This window comes from Lethenteron reissneri, chromosome 45, assembly GCF_015708825.2.
Source record: "Lethenteron reissneri isolate LAM-NWPU_2019-01 chromosome 45, ASM1570882v1, whole genome shotgun sequence".
NCBI lineage: Eukaryota > Metazoa > Chordata > Hyperoartia > Petromyzontiformes > Petromyzontidae > Lethenteron > Lethenteron reissneri.
In genome coordinates, this window is record NC_083823.1 from 2820335 (window position 1) to 2846642 (window position 26308).

The 26308-nt window shown below is 47.3% G+C and overlaps 1 protein-coding gene and 1 non-coding gene across 2 annotated transcripts in view; both read right to left on the reverse strand.

Moving 5' to 3' along the window:
* Window positions 1–20283, reverse strand: part of LOC133353906 (cytoplasmic protein NCK2-like) — a 31013-nt gene extending 10730 nt beyond the window's left edge. Inside the window, exon 1 of the mRNA XM_061570408.1 lies at window positions 19364–20283. The gene's annotated coding sequence lies outside the window, so the exon portion shown is untranslated. The remainder of the gene's footprint in view (window positions 1–19363) is intronic.
* A 5751-nt stretch (window positions 20284–26034) lies between these two features.
* TRNAF-GAA (transfer RNA phenylalanine (anticodon GAA)) lies at window positions 26035–26107 on the reverse strand. The gene has a single exon. It is a non-coding gene; the product is annotated as a tRNA-Phe (tRNA).
* Window positions 26108–26308: the final 201 nt, after the last annotated feature.

Here is a 26308-nt window from a genome sequence, read left to right on the forward strand (position 1 = left end):
CTCTACTCATTGTTGTGAGCGTCCCTCCTCTGCACTCTATTTTTGCCAGTAGGCGACTGCCTAAAAACTGCCCGGGAGTGTCCTTCAAGAGACTCCATCACAGAGGCCGATCTTGACATCGCTGGTAACAGTCGCTGTAGAAGTTGGATCAGGCCTAAGTCCTCCTGAAGCACATCAGCCCCATCACTTCTGTAGATGTACCTTGTCCATTTAGTGTCTTATATCTGGCCAAACAGAAGCTGTTTTTCATATCCGGACATGCAGCGGCTGGGCATGCGGCTAAAATAAACGAGCCGATGTAAGTAACTTCGCCTGTTGGAGAAGCTCACTGCTGGGACTGTGTCCAGCTCTTCAGGGATGGACCGCAAACACGACAACCTCAACGTTTCTAACTGACGCAGGTATTCCTGTAAAGAGGCCCAGGGTTTCACAACTAATATGAAGAAAGGGCATCAAATGTTGCCAAGGAGACCCGAAGCATGCATTGTCCTGCAACTGATCAAAAATAATTGTTGTTTGACTAATTATTAGTAGTGAGACCTATGTCACCATACCAGAGCTGGTCATGAGCACGCTGGCCAGGTATGTGAACTACTCCGCCCTGTCCACAACCACCCCATTACTCATGGGAGAGTTGAGGGGGGAGGGCATTCAATGATGATGCCAAGTATCCAGGCGGGTGCTTTGTTTAAAGTTTGGGTAAGACCACACTCATCTCGTGACAAGCCCCAGATGCAGCAGTAGAGTGATTCTAATACTTTCTCAGAGTGGCAATTGCCAGGTCCTCGGCAAACCACGTGGTTGAGCCACGTTATGTTCGCCGATGACCTGGCAATCATCGAGCTGCAGTGAACCAATGATTAGACCGATTAGATGTACTAATATTTCGATTTAAAGCTTTCACGACTGCAGGGATTCATCTTCTTGGTTCTTTCGGTAAAGTCACGTAGAAGGGAAATAATAAAATAATAAAAATAAAACATAATAAAATACAATTCTCACGACGTTTCGGCCACAACGCAAGCAGCCGTCCTCAGGTGAAGAACAGTTTTATTATTTTAATATTTCCCTTCTACGTGACTTTACCGAAAGAACCAATAAGATAGATGTACTAATGTTTGATATGGCTATTGTTCACAATTGCACCCACAAAATACATACAAATGTAAAAAAAGCTAAAGCTGCGAGATCAGCCTTGCTTTGCATCTCTACCGGATGTAAATTCCACTTACACAGTGATAGAAAGCTTGGCGATAATGTTAAGCGGTAGTCCAATCATCTACATCACAGCCATACGAAAGAAGTAGTAGAATCGCGGTCACGATTCGAGGTTTAACGCGAGCCGAAGACCGTCGACCAATTCCACCTCGGATCGTGGACCGTCATCTTTTTAACGAGCCCGACGGGGAGTAGGGGAAGGAGGCGGTGGGTGCGGGGGCGGGGGATCGTGTCACCTGCCAGCGGTGCCCGTGAAAGACGTCACGATTCATCCCTCTCATGTCTCCCCCCTAACCCAAGTAACCAACTAAACACCCCATAACACCCCAAACGTGCAGTAGGTGCAGCAGGCAAATGGAGGGCACCTTACCTGCTCCTTGAAGATCACCCATAATGAAGGCGACGTGCGGATTTTAAGCGAGGCTCGGGAGACCCGCGTCCGCCTACTGCCGACGGCCCGGGGACTCTTGAAGATCGTCAACCGTGGTTGAGAGCGAGCTCACTGCCCGGCGGTCCGAGCGGGGCCGGGATCGCCGGGCTCAATTAAAGAGCGTTGGGGCCCAGACCACATTCCCGTCGCACCCAAAAGATGTCAAGGGGAATGGCCCCGGTTAAAACTTCGAAGGCCCCTCCGCACGCGCGCGCACGCACACTTATGGTGCACGACTGTACATGCCCATACGCACTCAAACACGCACGCACGCACACTCGCAGGCGGACTCACACACACACAAGCACTGGCCCGCACGCCATACACACACTTGCACACGCCCACACACGGGCGTCCCCCCGCGCCAGATTGTGGCTTCCGCCTCCCCAGCGCAGGCCCTTATCTCCGGGCTCGAGATGGTGAATTCTGTGCCGCAGCTCTGCACACAGAACCACGCTCCCGAGAGCCGCAGCCAAAGCGACGCGTGTGAGTTTGAGCGCGTGTGCTGGGGCTCGCCGACGCCGCTTGCAGCCCTATCGTGCGCGTACAGCGCGTTTTGTCATTCCTCCGCTGGATGAGGGCCTACCACAACACGTGAGGTTGTGCCGATTGCTTGCCCACACATCCCCATGCTGCTCAGGCCTGTAAGGCGCAGGAGTGGAGCATAGACGCGGGGAGCAAAAAAAATATAGTGCAGTAATGGATTCTGCTGTATGTACGTAGAACTTCTTTCGCACTGTACGGAGCCAACCGTGCTAAACGGAGGTGCTGCACCGCCCTCTGTTGACCACACGTAACGTCGGGCTATTAACCCGCGTATTGTTCACAATTTACAAACCTGTGCACATTGCGTGCAGATGTTACACGAGAACAATGGAGCGGGCAAGACGCAATATATGAAACAGGCGATACAAATGGGACATAAAATATGAGCGAAAAAATCGAACGGATTCTCGAATCATGTCGAGACATATAATGGAGACAATTCAAAAATTGTCGCGAACGGAGGAAGGTGAATTGTTAAATGCCCGTAAAAATATCATAAAAATGTACACACATTGCCGAGCCACTATCAAAGGCTATTCGTCGCCTATTAGGGATATAGTTTAATCTCACTCTGCATCATCAATTCGCTCGCCGCTCTGTGAAAATAAAACGCAAACTGAAGCTCTGTCCGAAATCAAAGTGCGCCTCAAAAGCTTTTGCTGCACAGTCAATAATGACACGGACACATATCAACCTCGGCTTAATAGCGATCCTATTGCGACCGCATACTCACTGCAAGTTGCGATAAGCGCACAGCTGCAACTGCCAAATTTATTTAAGCCTTGCACAGTGACCATTTGACGGGCAGTGAAAGCCATCGTTGGTTGTCCTCGATAGGGCCTTTCTAAGGGAAAAAGAATGCACCTTGCACAAGGCAATGTGATGTAGATTCGTCATCTCCATCATGAGCCTTGATCTATCCATCGGTAGATTAAGGCCTACTCGGGCAATCGTCAGCGTCGGTCATCGTCATCAGTAACAGCTGTCCGTTCTCTTACCTCATCATTATCACTATCATCAGCCATGTTCTATCCACTGCTGAATAAGCCCACCCCATGCTTTTGCCATCCCCAGAGTCCGTCTCACGCCTGCACATCTGAGCAGATCATGTCAGCCCTTCGCAATTCCGCATTGACCAGCGTGGTGAAGTATGGTCAAGCAACCACCATGATGGTACTGTGTAGGGGAAGGCTTCAAACATGGTTGACAATAACGGTGGTGATGATGGTGACAAAGATCCCCCGTATAGCCTTAACAGACTGTAGAGGCAAGTGCTGTTAGCGAGTACCTATGAAGGCCGGAACGGTACACGAGGGGGTGGGTGGCCAGCACCACGCCCGACCGTCTTTGTCTCCCCAGTGGCGATGTTTACACACCGCACCAGGTACTCATTTAAGGCTGAGTCGACCTAGGGGAGGCCCAGGACCGGTTCAGATAATCGTCACTGGTGTTAGCCGTGAGCGGGAATCGAACCCGGGTCGCCAGGTTCATAGCGCAGCGTGCTAACCGCTACACTACCGCTCCCCACTATGATAGTGACGGGCAGGTCTTTACCTACAAGTTGCTGCAGCTGATCACAATAAACAACAAATCCACTTTTGGATGCGAGTTATTGATAATTAACTTTTTTTTTATCTCCGGCAACACATGTGAGACTGACCACATGCCTGGGCCTGGGATTGATGCTTCAATAGAACAGATGGTGGTCGGAGAATGACGACAGAGTGGCAGCCAAAGAAGCGGATAAACCCCCCCTAGAGGACATTCAACGCGGAGATGGAGCGATAAAATTATCTCGTGTGCAGGTGCTGGGTGGATTGTTATATTACAGAACCATGCGGGATGGCGATGGCTTGGGAGGCTTTCAGCCAGCAGTGGATCAAGCGTGGCTGATGAAGGAGATGATGTAAAGACCGCACCCAACCTCGTGATGGCCATCATGTGCCCATAAAAGGACTGAAACTCACAACATCCAAGGTTTTCATCAAGGTTTACTCCGTGTAGGCGAAATCCTATCGGTTCGTGCGACGACAAAGATTAGCTCGCACGCTTGGACAATAAACTCATGACACCGTTGGCTCAGATGTTTGCAGCGACGCATCCGTTACTTTCCTGGCCAGCTGCTGGCTATTGCTGGACACGCAATTATTGAGGTCATCATTCTCATTATGCGGAATCATCATCATCATCAGTCGTCCGAGGTGGATAATATAACACTCTGTGAGAAATCAAGTCATCTTTCACGTGAAGAAACTGGTCCCTGACAAGAAAAAAAGTGGAATTTCCACCGCTTGCACAGGAACTAAAAAACAATCCACAAGGGGCGATGTCTCCAAAATTTGATTTGAACAGTGTAGTTTGTACTGGGGATGAGAGCCAATGGTTCAGACGAACTACAGAGTGGCGTAGATTTGAAGCTTTCGTGATTGCAAGGATTCATATTCTTAGGTTTTTTCGGTAAAGTCACGTAGCCAAAAAATTTAAATTTATAAAAATAAAAGTAAAATAAAATAAAAATCACGACGTTTCGGAGGCAACACAAGCTTCCGTCTTCAGGTGAAACCGCCACAGCACGATAGCTGTATCAAGTAAGATAAGTAAGTTACTTGATACAGCTATCGTGCTTACTTATCTTACTTGATACAGCTATCGTGCTGTGACGGTTCCACCTGAAGACGGAAGCTTGTATTGCCTCCGAAACGTCGTGATTTTTATTTTATTTTACTTTTATTAATTTAACTTTTTTACCTACGTGACTTTACCGGAAAAAACCTAACAATACAGAGTGGCGGTCAAGGGAGGGAGCGTGCCCGAGAAGAAGTCCACCATGGATATGGAGGGATGAAACTCGCTTTGTGTCCAGGCAATCGATGGATTGTTACCCACTGTAGGACCATGACAACTTGGGGAGGCCTTTGTCCAGTGGTGGACTCATTATGGATGATCTCGCACACTACAGTAATTTTTGTTTCTTGCTGTGATTGTCCCATCTGATGACGGAAGCTTGTGTTGCTTCCGAAACGTCGTGATTTTATTTAGTCATTTCTATTTTGTATTCTTTTTTTCATTTTAATTTTTTATTTCACCTACGTGACTTTACCGAAAGAACCAAAGAGTATGGATCATTGCAGTCACGAAAACTTCAAATCTAGAACAAGAAAAGTGTTCATAAAAAACAATCTTACACTTACACATACTGTACCTGAAAAACGATTTCATATATACGAACAAACTTGCCATCAAGTAGCATTTTTGTTAATCTGAATACTCAAACTAATAACTCGTGAGGGTGATGATATTTAATGCATCTTGAGCTTACAGATCAATTAAAAAGAGCATCGCTTTTTTACCGTTTCGGCCAACCACCCTTCTTCAGGAAATGTTGAGACTCACTGAGCGAGAGCCTCAAGAAGCACGGCAGCGATCGGGGCTGAGATTGACTGGAGGGTGATGTCAGGCTTCAGTAGTAGTTGCGGTTCATTCTAGGAGCCAATCGCATGCTACATAATGACCATTACATGCTCAAGCAGCACCGATAAGGAAGTTTCCTTAACTAATTGCTGACATGATTCACATCCCCCACCACAACTTCCCGGCAAGTTCACGAGTTAAGTGCCGTCACGATTCAACGCAAGAGTCGGTTCTTGTACCGTCTCGCTCGCGTTGGCTGTGGCTTAACGCCCGTCCCATTTTGTACGTCACAGGAACTCTGACAATACACACTGGGGATGGACAGAGTTGAGCCTCTAACTATACAGACTGGAGGGACAGCACAGTACGACATGAGCAATAGGCGAGTCACAGTACAATCGGGAAAGTGACCAATTTTCAAAATTAAATCGTAACCTTTGAACTGTAACAGAATATATAATTAGTTTTGTCTTGTTCATTGCATTGGCCTCAATGTGCATTGGCATATAAATTAACAACAATGGTGACTAATATAATCATTACTCACGTGTACAGTTCAATGCAAGCATCGGGAATATAAGAGTCGATGTTAATCGATGATTTGGAATTGCGTGCGAGACGGTGCGTTCACCAATTGATAAGATTTTCTTGAGTGCAAGCTGCGTTCATCTAGTCGTGTGGCCAAGAAGCAACGCTTTCTAATCGTCTTGAGTTACGCTCAATGGGATTCACGTAACCCCTATAGTCCACCGAAAGGGCGGCACCCATCACTGCCTGCAATGCTTCCAAAAAATTATCTCGTCTCATATAGTGATCCTGACGATTCACTGAATCGCCGGGAGGATGTATATAATGTCACTCGAAATTGCTAGGTGCCTACTTGTTCAACAGGTTAACACTGTTAAAGTATTCTTGGTTCTACGTGACTTTACCGAAAGAACCAAGAATATGAATCCCTGCAGTCACGAAAGCTTTAAATCGAAATTTATTGTTGAAGTAGTGTTGATTATTTTACATATACAGGCGGTCTCTAGTTGACGACGATCTAAAATTATGAATGTATTTGTGACGAACTTCTTTCGCACCGTACGTAGCTAACCGTGCAAATCGGAGTTGCATATAATGGATTGATTTATGACGCAGAAACTTTGATTTACGGCGAATCTTCCAACAGGACTTGGAACACATTTGAACAAAGTCAGTCCGGTTTCCGATGTGACTTGGCACGGAGCTTTTGTTATTCTCAAATGTGTTTTTTTGTGGATGTTCACCTATTAAACTCCGTTAAATACGGAAGATAAAAGGAAACATCCATTGCCAAGTGATGCTTCCACTGTTTCTACTGTCCATGGGAAAACAGTGGCCCGATTTTGCGATGACGGGTTTTCCAGGAAAGCACTGTGACGTCGTCGAAGCGAGGACCGCAGGTATATATGTACATAGCAGGACCAAGGGAGATGGTGCCTTCATCCATCAGCGGATTGTACATGGCTGGTGCTAACGATGACGACGACGAAAGTCAGTAGCAGCGTTTGAAAGTCAATGGCGACAGTTGTTAGGAATTCTCTGCTATCCATACTTGGGCAAGTGTGACAGGCATGCAAAGCTCGCAAACACTCGAGGCATGCGGATACAAAGCAGGGGTCTGCGAATGCAAATGAACGATGCTGGAGATCCAGAAGGGCGAGTTTCAGCAATAGAATACCAATAGCCCCAGCAATCCACTTGAAGCTGCGACATGAACATATGAATGTTTGAGTTCGGAGGCCCCGTAGTAAAGTCCGGCAATTCCTTGAGAGAGGCACGAGCAGAGGTCGTAACAGGGTACCCGATACCCGTACCCTACCCGATACCCGGCTACCCGTACCCGGCCGGGTACGGGTACCTGTTTGCGACCCTGGTGCGGCCGGGTACGGGTAGACCGTGAGTCACTGGTGAGTAACCGTTTGTCACTCATTTTCCTACGTCTTGTCTCTTCTCACAATTCAAGTTCCTAGAATCAACCCACCAACGACTGCAACATGGCTTCATCCCAGAGAATCGCAATCAGGTACCCGATACCCGTACCCTACCAGTACCGGCCGGGTACGGGTAGGGTACGGGTACGGCTGGGTACGGGTACCCGTTTGCAACCCTGGTGCGGCCGGGTACGGGTAAGGAATCAAAACCCGTTTGCGACCTCTGGGCACGAGCGACGTTTTTACGACGGCCGATGGAAAGGTGCATGGCCTGGCACACACAAGGAGCGCTAAAGCAAAGGGTGGTTGTACAGTCATACCCTTTTGTCAATCCACTGCTGGACGAAAGGCTCGCAACGCCATGCACGTTCAACAGCTGGTTCATGCAGCACGGGGGAGGGCAGGGGAGACGTACCAAGACGACTTGGCGCAGTTGGGAGAAAATTCCGGAGGCTTTTCCAGATATTACGAATACCACTTCACATACATTCAGCAGTTGATGCGTTATTCTGGTGGGCCATAGAGGGACTGACGCAACTATGGGATTGTACAGGACAACACGTGGAATACCGCGAGTACTCTTAATGATTGGTCTTCACAATAACACGCACATGCACTCCACGGACTAGTATATTAATGACACATGCTACATAGTAGACATGATTGATCAATTGATGTTTGCATGACATACACTTTAGAGTAGACATGGTTGATGAATATATTTTTTAAACATGAATTTTTATTTCAAATCGCAGCTAGCCAAACGTTTTAGCTAGCTGGACCCAGGGTTCTCCCTCCTATTGATCCGTCTAGCCAGAGTTTTACTTTATCTACAGAGTAAGTGCAGGTCAACCTCGAAAGATCCCCAAAAAATATAATATGAGATGTTCCATTGATTGAACACATTCAAAAGAAACCAAGATGCTCTTTTCCTATGCCATTCCTACTGGCAAAAACCAATGTCTCTCTTATCGTATAAGAATGGAGCGTATCAACCTTTAGGTGCCCCTTGAAAGACTGAATGTGATCGTCCAAGTCAAGTTGGCGCCTTACTTAAACAAGCGTTGGGAGGCACTCATTCACACTGGTGCCTCTGGGCCCGTGGTGGCAATTCCACATTCCCATGCTGCATATGACACACCGGCCTCTCCATGATAGATAGGCCAATGTTGACTGTCCACAAAGTGGTGCAACTGTTAATGATCGCCAAGCAATCATGGCTCCGATGATGATGATGATGTGGACGGATTGATTGATTGAATCGTCACATGACCAGCGAACATGGAAGGCTGTTAGAAAGTGCCATGAAAACTCTGACAATGCCACGTCCAACTCTGCCGCTAATTTTGGATGAACAAAAAATAAATAAAAATAAGCAGTTCCTGGTGTACGGGAGGAAGTCGGGAATATGTGGTCACAAGCTCACGGGGCTTTCTGCATGAACATCATGCTGCCAAACAGTAAACACACAGGAACCGTGACGAATTTAACAAAAAAAATGTTGGCAATCACGATGCACCCATTGAAGGGTGAGCGTAACCATCATATACAAGTGATGTTTTGCTGTAAGTTTTCGATTAGTGCAGCAAACCACCAGATTCTAGGAATTAATTCTGATAGAGATGCTACAAATTTGTAAAACTGCATGACTCAGAACTATATATTCTACATGATTTACAAACGAATGTAGATTATAATAACACATTCCTGCGGAGGGAGCTGGTAGGAACGTTGGGTTGCTCGGTCAATGGCCAGGGTCAACGGCGGCGTGGTGTATTCCGCAAATATGCCCGACTGTGAGGGCGGGCACAAGCCGGCGTGAGTAGGTGAAACGTTGAGTTTTATAAGGGCACCACGGGGTGACCAGCCCCTCCCCTCCCCACCCAGCCCCACCCTTCCCACCCCCCACCCAGCCCCACCCTCCCCACCCACCCAGCCCCTCCCCACCCAGCCCCTCCCCACCCAGCCCCTCCCCACCCAGCCCCACCCCTCCCATTTTTGGATGCACGACGGACGGATACAATAATCCCCTGTGGGCTGGTGTAACCAGGAGGTTCCTACCAGTATAAATTCACTCAGCTGTTGTTTCTAAAGATATATTCTACTATTAATTCTCTATTATTCATATCACCGTGGATTATATTAGATTAACAGTGCTTAAAAAAATACATTGTGACTAGCATTGGCCAAACATCACATTACCCAATAGGGATTGCACACTGAAGAGGTTCGACACGTACACATCGCTGTAGCTTGCACACATTCACTCTTCAATACACATTCACTCTTCGTCACTGCAGTAGATTCTCATTCATATAAATGTAGATTCAACAGTCACATATGAAGGAAGATTCTAACAGAGCGCAGTAGTGGAGATTCAGTTTCACACCACACGCAGAGGCAACACAAAAAATTGTGCATTTGTGAACCGAATCGTGACCCCAGATGACGATGATGGAGCCCGCACAGGAGATGATTCAGTTACATCCTGAGTAAACAACAGGGATTCAACTCTTCCTGTCTCACCAGAAGGCCACAGAGGCACCTGACACGCCACCGGGCGTTACGTCACGACATCCACCCTGCGGCAACTCGGGGGGAAAAAACTCTCTCGAGGGCGCCGTCTGTGCTCGGTGGTGGCGCGGGGGTCACGTACGCCGAGCCATCCACTGCAATCAACGAACACCGACCTCGGGGCAAGGGAAAAACGAGCGAACGAATGCAACTTCAGGGGATGGTGCAGGGCAGTGGGGCTGGCTGTTGCGCTGGTGGGGGAACCGGACTTAATGACGTGCTCAAGATAAATAATAGAAGATGAAAACGTCGCCCACACGGGGTTCAGGAAGCGATTCGAGAGACGCTCTGTTGTAAAGGCACGCGACAGAGTTCGTGTGCCACCATGGCCAGTTATTGAATGGACGTTGAACTTCTTTCGCACGGTATGTAGCCGACCGTGCGGGGGGGGGGGGACAACAAACTAAACACAAAAAGCAGTTCCAAAGAAATTCGTTTTCAATCTACACAATTTAAAAGTGCATAGCTTCCGTGGCTTCCTAGCATTCTACATGGTCACAAAAGCACATCTGAAAGCGAGCAATGCGGTGACCGTCCTTGTTCAATGGTTAGCCAAAAGCCACCGCACTGATGACCGGAGTTTGCAATGGTTGATGCTCGTTAGCGAGATTATTGAAGGTGGACCGAGATTAAATCTTATTGGTTCTTTCGGTAAAGTCACGTAGAATGGAAATAATAAAATAATAAAACATAATAAAATAATTCTCACGACGTTTCGGCCACAACGCAAGCAGCCGTCCTCAGGTGGAGAGCAGGTCTGTTGAGTAGAAACGTCGTGAGAATTATTTTATAGTGTTTTAGTTTTATTATTTTATTATTTCCATTCTACGTAACTTTACCGAAAGAACCAAGAAGATGAATCCCTGCAGTCACGAAAGCTTTAAATCGAGATTAAATCTATGAAATGAAGGGGCTGACGAAGGGATAGGGGCGCTTTTTGGAATAAAAAGCTCCACCAGAGTGCCTAATGGAGAACGTTTTATATCAGTATATATATTACCTGCTAGGACACTGACCAAAAATAACATGGAAAAGCTAAAACAAATACGCAAAGAAGCATGCAGAGGTGACAGAAAGAGTAACAATCAAGATTAGATTGTCTATCGTTGTAATAAAATCCTTTCTATATAAATGCAGGACAGCCAGGTCAAATTGAAAACGTAATTTTCAAGTTAACCAAGGTAGCAGTGGTTACATACGCATACAAGTCCTTTGCGAGTCCGCTTGTAGATAGTACACTGTTCAATTTAGTTTATTAAATTATCGCCAATGTGAAGTAAAAAACAAATATCAGCTGTAACATAAACTGAAACCTAAAGTGTGACATTGAGTGACCCTAGTGCGTCACCAAATAGAAATTTGCAAGCGTGCAACCATAACAATTTGTCAATGTTTACATAGGACGTGGTCATGAGTAAGACACGATAAAACACCCACGGGAGGTACATCTGTGCGTGGCTCCGTGGTTGGCATGCTGTGCTGCGAACCAGACGACCCGTGTTCGATTGCTGACGAAGACTAACATTCATGGCGAGTGACATCTATTTACATTTTATTTTATCAGGTTAGGCCCACTGACCTATATACAGTAGCTCTTTTTCAGAAGCGAGCCGGCCATAAATGCTAGCTCAACAAAGTGGTTTCTCACGTGGAAATTCATAGCAGCCGAATAATCTAAACGCGCGTTTCTAAAATGTGGAAGGAAAAACCGGAGGACCCGGAGAAAAATTCACGCGACATATGGGGAGAACATGCAAACTTCAAATATACAGATGTCAGGGTTGGGATTGAACCCAAGACCTCCTGCATACCAGGCGAGGTAGTTAACATCTCACCACCACGGCGCCTGGACCACCACCCACCAATGTTACCAACCCATAACCATAGCATGACGAGGCCTTCACATAGCAGTATATTGTAAAATGCTTATGAACTCTTCTTGGTTCTTTCGGTAAAGTCACGTAGAAGGGAAGTAATAAAATAATAAAAATAAAACATAATAAAATAATTCTCACGACGTTTCGGCCACAACGCAAGCAGCCGTCCTCAGGTGAAGAATGAAACACCACCAAGCTTGGAGCGTATATTTAAGCTTAGAGTCGCGGCATCTCTTATTACTTCCCTTCTACGTGACTTTACCGAAAGAACCAAGAAGATGAATCCCTGCAGTCACGAAAGCTTTAAATCGAAAAATGCTTACGAACTATTATTTTTATAATTGTCTTTTTTAAACGGATTAATTGGCAAATGATCACATCTGAAATCTATTTACAAGTGTTTACCCATCTGGCATTTTCACTGAAAAATGGGAAGTATGAAAAATGCAGTGAAAATTTGAGACCAGCATGGTGAAGTGTGGTCAAACAACCACACTCGCCCCCATGAATAACATGGCAAAGAGGCGGCCGTCATCCAGCAGTGCACTGCACTGACAAAATGGGCCGGGAACTATTTTATTATTAAATCATTGTAAATGTCGACGTGCCGAAGTTGGTTTTGGAAAAACGTACTCAGGAGGCTCACCCCGGCGGTGTCAGTCAAAACCGGTGGCCGCAAGTTCCTGATTTCAAAACCTATTTTCAGCCGCCCACGGATTTAAAAGTTTCTCAAACGTAGCAAATTTATGGTGGCAGCCCTGCCTCCAACGCCTGCAACAAAAGACCTCATTACTCTACTTTAAGTTTGTTTGGTCACCGAATTCAGCCGATTCCAGCTGTGAGAGCTAAACATGTCAGTTTTGATTGCCATTGAAGGGTGTGAAGCCCACGCGTAGATAAGCGGATATTGAAACGATTGCAGAATCATGGCAGCAAGTTTCGTGTCGTCATCTTCTAGCGGCCAGTCTCTGACACAATGTGGTCTCTCTTCACTGCTCGCTGTGAGAACTCTTGAATAGAAATGTCTTTGTCTCAAAACCATGTGACAGAGACAGGAAAGCAGACAAAATCTGTGACAGAAAAAAGGTTAATAAAAAATAAACATCAAAACCCACACGAAGGATTTATTGGACTGAGTTTATGACAGTCAGTACTCAACAACTTACTGAAAGGCAGGTAAGAAACTAATTAAATAACCACACATTTAAATACTTAGGAACATGCTGAATGTGCTCAAATGCAACAACCCATGGGGTTTAGTTCCCATTCGATTCATCATCCAGTTGTCTTCCCAACTCGGTTCGTCTTGATTGAACTGGGTGAAAGATCACCGAGATGAATTGCCTCGCCTTGTCAGAGTTTACCGGTATAGTGGAGGAGGTGCATGCAAAGAATGCCAAGCGCGTGTCTTGGCAGAATCGGGTAAACAACTTGAAGTACAAATGCCGAGGTAAACAAATATAGACAATGGGGAAGAAGAGGCAGTGATGCATGGAGGAGGGCCGGTCACCAAAACAGGTGTAGAGAGGTTCCGACGGATGTACTCGGAGACGGCTATCGCCAGGGTTTATTAAAGCTGTTACAATACTACACAGCAGGGTACACACCTCCCAGGGGCTAGGGGTCCTACTCTGAGTCCGGGTCCCTGCCGGCTAGCTCCGGTCTCTCTCTCTCGTGTCGGATCGTGGACTCTGTCGACTCCATCGAGCGGAGAGAGAAGCACCTCTACGGCTACCACCGGCTTCTCCCCAGACTCCCTATGCGATCCCTCTCTCTAACCCTGGTTCCCTCTTCACCCTTCGTACTCTACCCGTTCCCACAGTGACCCCGCTTACGTCACGGGGTATCCCTTAAGTACCCTAGGAGACGTGACGTCATCGCCCTGAACGGCACACCTGACGTCACGTCCCCATTTTACTCCTCTACACAGGCATTGGGCGAGGCACTCGGAGGTCGGCGGCCAATGGGAAGACCTCAAGGCAGACTGTGGCGATGATGAGATTACGAGGTGGGGTGCTGACTTTGCAATTGCTGCGAGATCCGGCAGGAGGGGTGGGGGAAGCGATGGTCTCGTGTGGTGGTACTGGCAACGATGGCATTGGCAGTTGCCAAGTGACGCTTCGCTAAGTTTCCCCATCGCAATTCAATTAATTTTCTTGATTCGGGGTCACATTTAAAAAAATAGTGTTTTCCCATCAACGCCTCCAGTGGTACACAGGTTTACACGAACCGATAACATTGAAAATATAGAATAAAATTATCCATAACTTAAAGTATTTTTTCAATACACAGCTGGAGCCAGTTAAGGTGGTTCTGGCACCTAGTAAGGATGCCTCCCGACAGATTCCCCCTTGAACTCTACCGGGCAGCAGCACGTCCCACTGGGCGAAGACCCCGGGGCCGGCCCAGGACACGCTGGCGTTGGGACGATGTCGCTCGGCTGGCCTGGGAACGCCTGGGAATTCCCAAGGAAGAGCTAGAGTCTGTTGCCAGAGGGAGGTCTGGAACGCCACTACGCAACATGCTGCTGCTGCGACCCTCACCAGGACAAGTGGACTGAGAAACAAACGAATGAACGAGCTGGATGAAGGCCTCTCCATGCCATGTCAGTCATGAAGGATTGTGGCAGCAGCAGCAGCAGCAGGCAAAGACGAATAATAATTTTCACCATTACCTTTAAAGTGTTCTGTTAAGCACTGAGTTTCATGTTATGACCGATGCCAATGAGTGTTGTGATTAGAATATTCACCTCATTTGGGTGTTCGGCCTGGCACAGGAGTGCCCTTAACTATCAACCGATGGGATTAATGTCTACCAAATAGGATTAATTTGCGTTGTAACCCTGCGCTATTTCCCCCGATGACTTGAGTTACATTGTCAACCACAGTTAATATCAGTGGCGAACAATATCTGAACCGGCTATGGGCTTCCCACTTAAACCAACCAGGAATGACCAGTGTCAAGCATGATCAAACCACCCCATGACTGACACAGCTGGTCAGTCATTGGGGTGGATTGACAAAAGGCAGTAACAAAAAAAAACAACCAACCTCCACCCAACACTGACGCAAACATGCACTTACATTCTAAAGTTCGTAGATGCCTAATGTGAGAGGAACAGTTGTATTGCTCACTGTCTAACGATGGAGGCGTGTTCTTTACTGGGTTTAACACGTAGGCTTTTATTATTGGATATCGTGTTCTTTATTGGTTTTCATTAGGGCTGGGATGATTCACCTCCCCCTGGGGATGGGATGAATTGGCACGGTTCAGGGTCACGATTCAACCGATGAGACTGTAAGAGGGGTCCTTGACTCAGCGCAATAAACGATTCCTTTTTATCGCTTTTCCAAATAAGGTTGAAGCGTTGATGCGCTGGTTTGGTCCATCTGCCGGCCTTGTAAGGGAGGCAGGACTACGCTCAAAAGTTAATTCGAAAGAAAAATACCGTCCTATAAAATAAGTTGATATTACCTACTTATTCGAGAAGAAATTGAAAATTAATTTTGGGTTGCCCATTTTTTTTGGCGAAAAAAAAAATCAAGTTCCAAAAGAATTATCCTTGCAATCCAAGGCGATGCCATTCCGTGTGCTGCCATCTGCCTACGTCACAAGTCATGCATGCACCTCACCTCCCGATGAGGTCATTACGTGTGAAGTAGCCTTGCAAAATCATGTCATCGCATTGTTCGGCTCGGCGCGTATCATCATTCATGCAATGTTGGAAAGCGTTACTGAATCCATGCGTACGGATGTTTTTTCTTCCTGTGGTAAACGACAGAGCCTCTATTCTCCCAAGGAGTTAAGTAAAGCCATTCCATATAGCATATACACATCACTGTATCCAACGAATACCGTCTACGATCAGATTAAATGACTCCGATGGTATCTGGATAAGAAATATCGATGTTGACAAAGCAAATGGAACCCATTCTGAAAAGTCGCCAAAAAAGTATGGAGAGGTGCATACTTGGAATTACACCGAGCGACAAAAAGGAACAAGTATAAGTTACAGACATAATTTGAAAAAAAGATTAATGCAGCCCACATTTCTCGAACGGATGACTAAATGACAGCTGCAGCCACAGAAGGCAACGCACCCCCAAGAGGACGTCTACCATGGAGATGGAGCTGTTGAATCAGCTCCCCGTGTAGGTGCTACATGGATTGTTGCATTGAAAACCAACGTGCAAAAAATAAATCTGTTTTACTGTAGTCCAATTTCACATGCGAGGGGCGATGCTATTGACTGGGTGTGATTTCGTGCGTTGGGTGTCATTGAAATGTGAACGCTAAATTTAAAAAGGGAAGAATTCGTTCATAAGCATGTGACACTGTTTTTAATAAGCCAACTGGATACATCCGCTTTAGCGAAGGCACTTAAGAAACTCAACTTTCGTTTTTATACACACATTTATAATACATTTCCCTAAACCCCAAACCATTAATCATGATTGTGTTCATAGCCGGAGCAGTCCCAACAAACCCCGACCTACTTTGAGAGAGCTCTTGACAGCTCCTGCTGTTATACTGGTAGGAACCTCCTGGTTACACCAGCCCACAGGGGATTATTGTGTCCATCCGTCGTGCATCCAAAAATGGGAGGGGTGTGGCTGGGTGAGGGTGGGGAGGGGCTGGGTGGGGACGGGCTGGGTGGGGAGGAGATGGTCACCCCGTGGTGCCCTTATAAAACTCAACGTTTAACCTACTCACGCCGGCTTGTGCCCGCCCTCACAGTCGGGCATATTTGCGGAATACATCACGCCGCCGTTGACCCTGGCCACTGACCGAGCAACCCAACGTTCCTACCAGCTCCCTCCGCAAGAATGTGTTTTCCATATCCCCCAGAGTATAGGATTCTCCAGAAAGTAAGACGTACCTAAAAACGCGTGCCCAATGTCACTAGAGCTATACGAATCTGGTCTCACACACACCTTCTGGATTATGAGCAGCAAACGTAACCATTGCTCTTAAGAATACAAGAGCAAAAGAAGTCACATTCATATTCTTGGTTCTTTCGGTAAAGTCACGTAGAAGGGAAACAATTAAATAATAAAAATATCAAACATTAAAATTCTCACGACGTTACGACTGCAACACAAGCAATCATCATCAGGTGACTTTACCGAAAGAACCAAGAATATGAATCCCTGCAGTCACGAAAGCTTTAAATCAAAATAGGTGGCGTTTCGGGCACTGGACCTCCTTCAAAGCACAACGAACAGAGTCGGGAAAGTCCTTTTTATAATCCAGAAGAGGATACTGCAATAATGGAAGTGTCCTGGAGAGAGAGAGAGAGAAAAGAACGCTTGATTAAACTGCAAAAGGCCTATTGTCCAGAGAGGGTTTTTGTTGGGAGTAGGCGGATCAAGTGAATTTTTGTGTTTCCATGTTCACCACAAGTACCGAATGCGGTTAACACAGACTTGGCTCCTCGCAAAATGTATCTATTTGGTGTTTGAACATCTCAACACCTGCTGTTTTATTACCAGAAAGGATAATAACACCTCTTCTTGGTTCTTTCGGTAAAGTCACGTAGAAGGGAGATAATAAAATAATAAAAATAAAACATAATAAAGTAATTCTCACGACGTTTCGGCCACAACGCAAGCAGCCGTCCTCAGCTGAAGAATGTGACTTCGTGACTACGTGACTTTACCGAAAGAACCAAGAAGATGAATCCCTGCAGTCATGAAAGCTTTAAATCGAAATAATAACACCTATTCATCATTCTTTGATACTGTCAACAAGAACAAACAAAAAAGGTCCCACGATACAAGTGTTGACGGCGTGGTCACACGAGCAGTGGAAAAAGACAATCGGTGTTGATCCACAACAGCTTGGCACAGGTGCCAACGAAGCCACGATTCGGTCGAATGAAACAAACGTGGGTGTGAAACATCATTTTGCTCCGCTCTCAGTACTGGGGTGAAGGTTTTGGTCACGACTTGCTGCAGGAAAGGTTCAAATCTAGCGACGTTGGAAGAACTGCGTTGCAGAATCGGCAACGCTGGCTGGTTCTGCAGCGATGTAACTACGACGTTTGCGCAACGATTGAAAGAGAAATTACAAACAGCGAACAACATTCGACGCGTTGCAAAGTTGCACCATTTGACCGTCACGTCTGGAAGGGAACGGGGCCCGTCTTACAAAAAAGTGTACGCTCGGCAGTGTTGCGCAACTGCTTAAAGCAGTTTGGGGGTGGTGATATTATTGGTTCTTTCGGTAAAGTCACGTAGAAGGGAAATAATAATACAAATATAAAACAATAAAAATTCTCACGACGTTTCGACTGCAACACAAGCAATCGTCAAATGCTGTGGATTTCACACCTGATGATGATTTGCTTGTGTTGCAGTCGAAACGTCGTGAGAATTTGTATTGTTTTATATTCATATTATTTTATCATTTCCCTTCTACGTGATGACTTTACCGAAAGAACCAAGAATATGAATCCCTGCAGTCACGAAAGCTTTAAATCAAAATTCAGTGTGGGGGTGGTGGTAACACGTTACAGCGTGCCCACTAATGTTCAACCATTCATATTCGTTGGGTCTTTCGGTAAAGTCACATAGAACCAAACAAATAAATTAAACGTGACTTTACCGATAGACCCAAAGAATATCAACTCTTGCAGTCACAAAAGCTTCAAGTCAAGATTCAACCATTCAATTGAATCTGTCAAAATCATTATCAACATTTTGTTTGTGGAATTTGTATGCGCGGTAAGATCTCCCCACTCTCTCACCTGATCGTTTCATATATGATTTGAAAAACTAGGTATAAATAGCCACTTCTCCCTGGTGCTTTAAATGTGTTTTTTCTTTGACCGCGTGGTGAATGTAGCGGTCACTAGTGGCTCCAATTTGCATACAATCCTTTAAAAAAAAAGTGGAATCCGACACGCGATTTGAGTGCTGTGTGTGTCGTGAGCTTGTGCATGTACATCTACAGGACTGCAGCATTGTTTGGATGTGTGTGTGTGGGTTTAACCTTTGCGGGTTCATGGAGCTCATTTCACCATACTTCACCACGCTGGTCAGTGCGGATTCGTGAAGGCGGGGCGAGCTTGCCGATCAATATTAATCGCATCTTTGCGTTGCTAAACCTCAACACGCACAAATCCCCTGTGGCTACAAATTCTCACTTGGTCACGGAATGTCACTTGAGCGCCAACAGAGGAGCCCCCCCCCAAATCAAGGCCTCATTCATCCGCACGGCGTCTGGCCGACTGCAGTAACCGTGACCGTTCTCCTTGCGAACATCAACGCAGCATCATCAGCAGTTCCAAGGATCACCTCACCCACACACCTCACCCACACACCTCACCCACCCTGAACAACACCAACCTGGAGAGAAGTGTGGGGGGACCAGAGGGCGGATTCACCGCCTCGGTTTACGGCCGCCTTGAGACCACCGCTGATGATGTTGATGTCGTCCCGACTGCTGCTCGTGGTGGTGGAGAGTGTGCGGATGGTGTTTCTCGAAGCTGCTGTTGTTGTTGATGTTGTTGTTGTCCACCACTGCTGCTGCTGTCACCGAAGCCGTCGTTCCCGGCTGCCCTTGTTGCGAGGCCGCCCGTATGGGGAGGGTGGTTCTTTATGTTTGGCGGCGGTGTCGGCGTGGACCCGTTGTTGTGAACTCTGTGTTGTGTTGTTTGCCGGCGATGTTGCTGCTGCTGCTGCAGTCGAATGCTGCTGCTGCTGCTTCTGCTGTTCAGTCTCCGCTTCGTTAGAGCCGCTACTGCTCTCCGCCTTCAGACCTCTCGTCTCGTCTCCTCCTTTGTGGCCTCTTCACTTCACCGCCCGCGCCGAGCCACGGCTAATGTTATAACAATGCCGCCACGTACGCTCCCGACTCTGCTCGCCGCGTCCCGCAACGCTCTCGCTGCTGCTGCTGCCCTAACGCTGCGTAATCATTGACAAACATCCGGCACTCGGCGGCCGCAATTATCGCCCAGTATCGAGAACGAGGAAGACACCCGTTGGGAGGGCGGTTCGCGACACCAGCCGAGCCCGGGGGGGGTGGGGGTCGGGGCGGCGGGAGGGCCCAGGCAAGGAGGGGGGGGCCCGAGCGTGACTAGGCCTCGCTTGTGGGAAGCCGCCGGAAATGGTGGTGGACGCGCGGGTGAAGCGGGAAGGCAGCGAGGGCTCGACCAAACGTTGCGGGGCCGTGCGGGCCGAGAGAGACCGGCAAGGAAGGGCCGAGGGTGGCGGCAGTAGAAGCCGAGGTGAAGCCAAAAGTTGGGGCCTCGACCGCAAGTAGTGCCCGGATGTTTACGTCATCGTGTACCGATGCGCGCCCGGCTCCCTCCACCGTGACCGGAGCACAGTTCGCGACATCACCGCACATCGCACCACATCCGCGTTATTTGCTAAGGGAACTATTTTGTCCTTAATTGAGACTTTCAGGACGCTCCAGATTTAAAACGTTTGGGCCAATCCCATTATTATTTAGTGCTCTGCATTCCGAATTAATGTCAAACGCACTTTATTGAGTTTAATAATATTGTGATAAAATGAGCAAAACCAATAAAACTACTTACGAATACTGTATCTCCAAAACAGGTCTAAATATCTTTCCCTCTACTGCCCTTTTTAGACGAATGTTAACCAACAGAGTTGGTGTAAGGTCCGAGTGTCAACATTACATCATACGAGCCCCGTTGAGTAATGGACACTTCTTCTTTTCCAGAGCACTTCCCCCCCACCCATGAATCTGTGGGCCCTCCTGCCTTCCTGTGCCTCTTCCACCACGCACTCCTGTCCTGGGTCATCCATAATCTTCCACGTCCATTCCACAGTCTCTCACATCCTGGCCTCAACACTTGCAACCTCCTCTCCGTCTTGGCGCCACGGTGGCTAGGAGATGTTAACTACCTCGCCTGGTGTACAGGAGGTCGTGGGTTCGATCCCGACCCTGATGCCTGCTGTGTATTTGAAATTTGCGTCTCTCATCATCATCATCACGGTGGCTAGGAGATGTTAACTACCTCGCCTGGTGTACAGGAGGTCGTGGGTTTGATCCCGATCCTGACGCCTGCTGCTGTAGATTTGGGGTTTGCGTGTCTCTCTCTCATCATCATCACGGTGGCTAGGAGATGTTGACTACCTCGCCTGGTACACAGGAGCGCATGGGTTCGATCCCGACTCTGACGCCTGATGTGTAGGTGGAGTTTGCGTGTCTCTCTCATCATCATCACGGTGGCTAGGAGATGTTAACTACCTCGCCTGGTGTACAGGAGGTCGTGGGTTCGATCCCGACCCTGATGCCTGCTGTGTATTTGAAATTTGCGTCTCTCATCATCATCATCACGGTGGCTAGGAGATGTTAACTACCTCGCCTGGTGTACAGGAGGTCGTGGGTTTGATCCCGATCCTGACGCCTGCTGCTGTAGATTTGGGGTTTGCGTGTCTCTCTCTCTCATCATCATCACGGTGGCTAGGAGATGTTAACTACCTCGCCTGGTACACAGGAGCGCATGGGTTCGATCCCGACTCTGACGCCTGATGTGTAGGTGGAGTTTGCGTGTCTCTCTCATCATCATCACGTTGGCTAGGAGATGTTAACTACCTCGCCTGGTGTACAGGAGGTCGTGGGTTCGATCCCGACCCTGATGCCTGCTGTGTATTTGAAATTTGCGTCTCTCATCATCATCATCACGGTGGCTAGGAGATGTTAACTACCTCGCCTGGTGTACAGGAGGTCGTGGGTTTGATCCCGATCCTGACGCCTGCTGCTGTAGATTTGGGGTTTGCGTGTCTCTCTCTCTCATCATCATCACGGTGGCTAGGAGATGTTGACTACCTCGCCTGGTACACAGGAGCGCATGGGTTCGATCCCGACTCTGACGCCTGATGTGTAGGTGGAGTTTGCGTGTCTCTCTCATCATCATCACGGTGGCTAGGAGATGTTAACTACCTCGCCTGGTGTACAGGTGGTCGTGGGTTTGGATCCCGACCCTGAATCCTGCTGTGTATGTGGAGTTTGCGTGTCTCTCTCATCATCATCACGGTGGCTATGAGATGTTAACTACCTCGCCTGGTGTACAGGAGGTTGTGGGTTTGGATCCCGACCCTGATGTCTGCTGCTGTATATTTAGAGTTTGCGTGTCTCTCTCTCTCATCATCATCACGGTGGCTAGGAGATGTTAACTACCTCGCCTGGTGTACAGGTGGTCGTGGGTTTGGATCCCGACCCTGAATCCTGCTGTGTATGTGGAGTTTGCGTGTCTCTCTCATCATCATCACGGTGGCTATGAGATGTTAACTACCTCGCCTGGTGTACAGGAGGTTGTGGGTTTGGATCCCGACCCTGATGCCTGCTGCTGTATATTTAGAGTTTGCGTGTCTCTCTCTCTCATCATCATCACGGTGGCTAGGAGATGTTGACTACCTCGCCTGGTACACAGGAGCGCATGGGTTCGATCCCGACTCTGACGCCTGATGTGTAGGTGGAGTTTGCGTGTCTCTCTCATCATCATCACGGTGGCTAGGAGATGTTAACTACCTCGCCTGGTGTACAGGTGGTCGTGGGTTTGGATCCCGACCCTGAATCCTGCTGTGTATGTGGAGTTTGCGTGTCTCTCTCATCATCATCACGGTGGCTATGAGATGTTAACTACCTCGCCTGGTGTACAGGAGGTCGTAGGTTCGATCCCGACCCTGACGCCTGCTGCTGTATATTTGGAGTTTGCGTGTCTTTCTGTCATCATCATCATCATCATCACGGTGGCTAGGAGATGTTAACTACCTCGCCTGGTGTACAGGAGTTCGTGGGTTCGATCCCGACCCTGATGCCTGCTGCTGTATATTTGGAGTTTGCGTGTCTCTCTCTCTCATCATCATCACGGTGGCTATGCGATGTTAACTACCTCGCCTGGCACACAGGAGGTCGTGGGTTCGATCCCGACCCTGATGCCTGCTGCTGTATATTTGGAGTTTGCGTGTCTCCCTCACATCATCATCACGGTGGCTCGGAGATGTTAACCACCTCGCTTGGTGTACAGGTGGTCGTGGGTTTGATCCCGACCCTCACGCCTGCTGTATATTTGGAGTTTGTGTGTGTGTCTCTCTCTCTCATCATCACGGTGGCTAGGAGATGTTAACTACCTCGCCTGGTACACAGGAGCGGGCGTGGGTTCGATTCCCGACCCTGACACCTGTTGCTGTAGATTTGAAGTTTGCGTATCTCTCTCTCATCATCATCATGGTGGCTAGGATATGTTAACCACCTCGCCTGGTGTACAGGAGGTCGTGGGTTCGATTCCGACCCTGACGCCTGCTGTGTATGTGGAGTTTACGTGTCTCTCTCTCTCTCTCATCATCATCACGGTGGCTATGAGATGTTAACCACCTCGCCTGGTACACAGGAGGTCGTGGGTTTGGATCCCGACCCTGAAGCCTGCTGTATATTTGGATTTTGTGTGTTCTCCACGTGGTCGTGTTAATTTTCTTTGGGTCCTCCGGTTTTCCCCTCTACGTTGAGAAACAAAACGTGTTTAGAGCATTTGGCTGCGATACATTTCCACACGATACGCCGCTTCGTTGGGCTATCATTTGTGGCCAGGTCGCTTCTGGAAAAATAGCTATATAGCCCACTGAGTCTTACCTGATTAAATACATAAAAAACGTTACATATTTAGGCCTGCCTCTGCACCCTGGTGCTTCCATACGTTCATCAAGTGTGTTTTTTATGATGTGGTTTTGCTCTAACATGTCCTACTTAAGCCATCTCAGTAGACCTTATTTTAATGTCAGTTTAACGCGTAGGCTTTCGCGACCAATATCCATATTAGAGGGTTTTTTTGGAATTAGATCGCGTAAATATAAACGCGTCGTTAAACCCGCCACCACCCGACACAGGAACAAATTGGCATTTGTTGTTGTTTACGTGACAAACTTTACTAATTGTCCGTGCCGAGTGGTGGCAGGTTTAATGTCGCATTTATTTGTACGCAATCTAACCCAAGAACACCTCTATTATGTTTCGATTGAAAGCTTTCGTGACTGTAGGGATTCATCTTCTTGGTTCTTTCGGTAAAGTCACGTAGAAGGGAAATGATAAAATAATAAAAATAAAACATCATAAAATACAATTCTCACGACGGTTCGGCCACAATTCTCACGACGTTTCGGCCACAACGCAAGCAGCTGTCCTCAGGTGAAGAACAGGTCTGTCGGAAAAACAGCGTTTGAATGAAGCGTTTGAATGAACGCTGTCTTTCCGACAGACCTATTCTTCACCTGAGGACGGCTACTTGCGTTGTGGCCGAAACGTCGTGAGAATTGTATTTTATTATGTTGTATTTTTATTATTTCCCTTCTACGTGACTTTACCGAAAGAACCAAGAACACATCTATTATGGTTTATTCCAGTGTGTCCGAGATTCGGTTCCAACATCCACTCCTTGTTGCCACCTTCCCCATCTTCTCGTTTCTGACTCGACACAGTCTTTGTGACCCCTGGGGTTCACCTCGTCTATGTGGTGCACAATATCTGATCCTCCTCCCGCACCCCCCACCCCCTTAGAAAATGAACCGACTTTGGAATGTGGTTGAAACCTTTGGACCAAAGTTGGCTCTTTGGCTTTTAATTCGAGTCCATAAATGAGACCCTCGTGTTCGCTACTGGTCTCATGAACGTCTTCTAAACGCGTCCCTATCGCCGGGTCGTAAGACCTCCGACTAGCACGGTTGGCTACGTGCGGTGCGAAAGAAGTTCCACATACACACGGACATGCATTCTCGTTGCTTTTGTAATAAAGAAAAATGTGGACGAATCTCCATCTGTTCCGTCTGCCTTGCCTCCTAGCACGTGCGTGTTTTCTCCATGTGCTCCAGTTATCCTCACACGCGTGTAATAAAATGGACTTGTTAAGCTGATGACATTTTAATAGACCGACTATTTTTGCTTCTACGCAGCGTGTGGATTGTGCGGCGTTGTGAGATGCAGTTTGAATGATTTATGCCGTGTATGAAAACGCCGATCGTTATCGTGCACTGTGGACCATGGTTAGATGCCTAACGCGTCAGCTCTCTCACCCACTCGGAATCTGCACCCCAATTCGCCACTTGTGACTTGCCCTGGTCACGCTGTTTGAACCTTGTCCTCCTCGTACACTCCGTCTCTCGGTGCAATTACGGGAATTTCACATCTACAAAAACATTTGTATGATAAATCTTCTCCCCATCTCCCTTATCAAGGCCCATGTTTATGATCCATGCAATTGTCAGGTACAAGGGACACAAACACACAGTTTTTTTTTCTAGCAGGTAAAGCCCACTGAGCGATATAGATGTTTTGCAGAAGCGATCTGGCCACAAATGATAGCCTAATGAAATGTCTGCTCATGTGGACATTTATCGAAGCCGAATACTCTAAAACGCCTGATGTTGATTTTAAACGTGGAGGGGAAAACTGGAGGACCCGGAGAAAAATCCACGCAACTTCGGGGAGAACATTCAGACTCCAACTATATAGGCTTCAGGGTGTAACCCACAACCTCTTGTACACCAGGCGAGGTAGTTAACATAGCCACCGCGGCGTTCAGTGACAACCCGAGAACAGAGGCGAGATAAAGAAAACTAATAAATTAAATCACGATGTTTCGGAGGCAACACAAGCCTCTGTCACAGCAAAATCACCTGAAGACGGAGGCTTGTGTTGCCTCCGAAACGTCGTGATTTAATTTATTTGTTTTATTTTCTAACCTACGTGACTTTAACGAAAAAAACAAAGAGTATGGATCCTTGCAGTCACAAAAGCTTCAAATCTAGATAAAAAAAATATTGAGCGCTTGCATCTGCAAGTCCAGTTTTAGACAGCAGATGGCAGACTTAGCATTGACTCTCACGCCATTGCCGTGGGATGGGATGTCCATGAAGAACTGCTACATATGTATATTCCTTACGCTATTTAAATACATTAAATAATTAGTTCGTTTGAAGTTAAATCGTCGCTTGATGGAAGACGTTAAAGAGACGAGAGTTGCTTTGAGGCGATGACAAAAATAAACCTTTGCCGAAACCCGGGATTGAACCAGGGACCTTTAGATCTTCAGTCTAACGCTCTCCCAACTGAGCTATTTCGGCTGCCGATTGAACGTGATCGTTTCGACGCTTATAACTGCGACCAAACACGTTACCGGACGGTATTTGACTCCCAGTGTGAATTTTGACTTAAAACTTTCGTGACTGCCGAAATTTATATTATTTGGATCTTTCGGTAAAGTCAAGCAGATAGAAAAAATTAAAGTAAATGAAACAAAAATTACGACGTTTCGATCACAACGC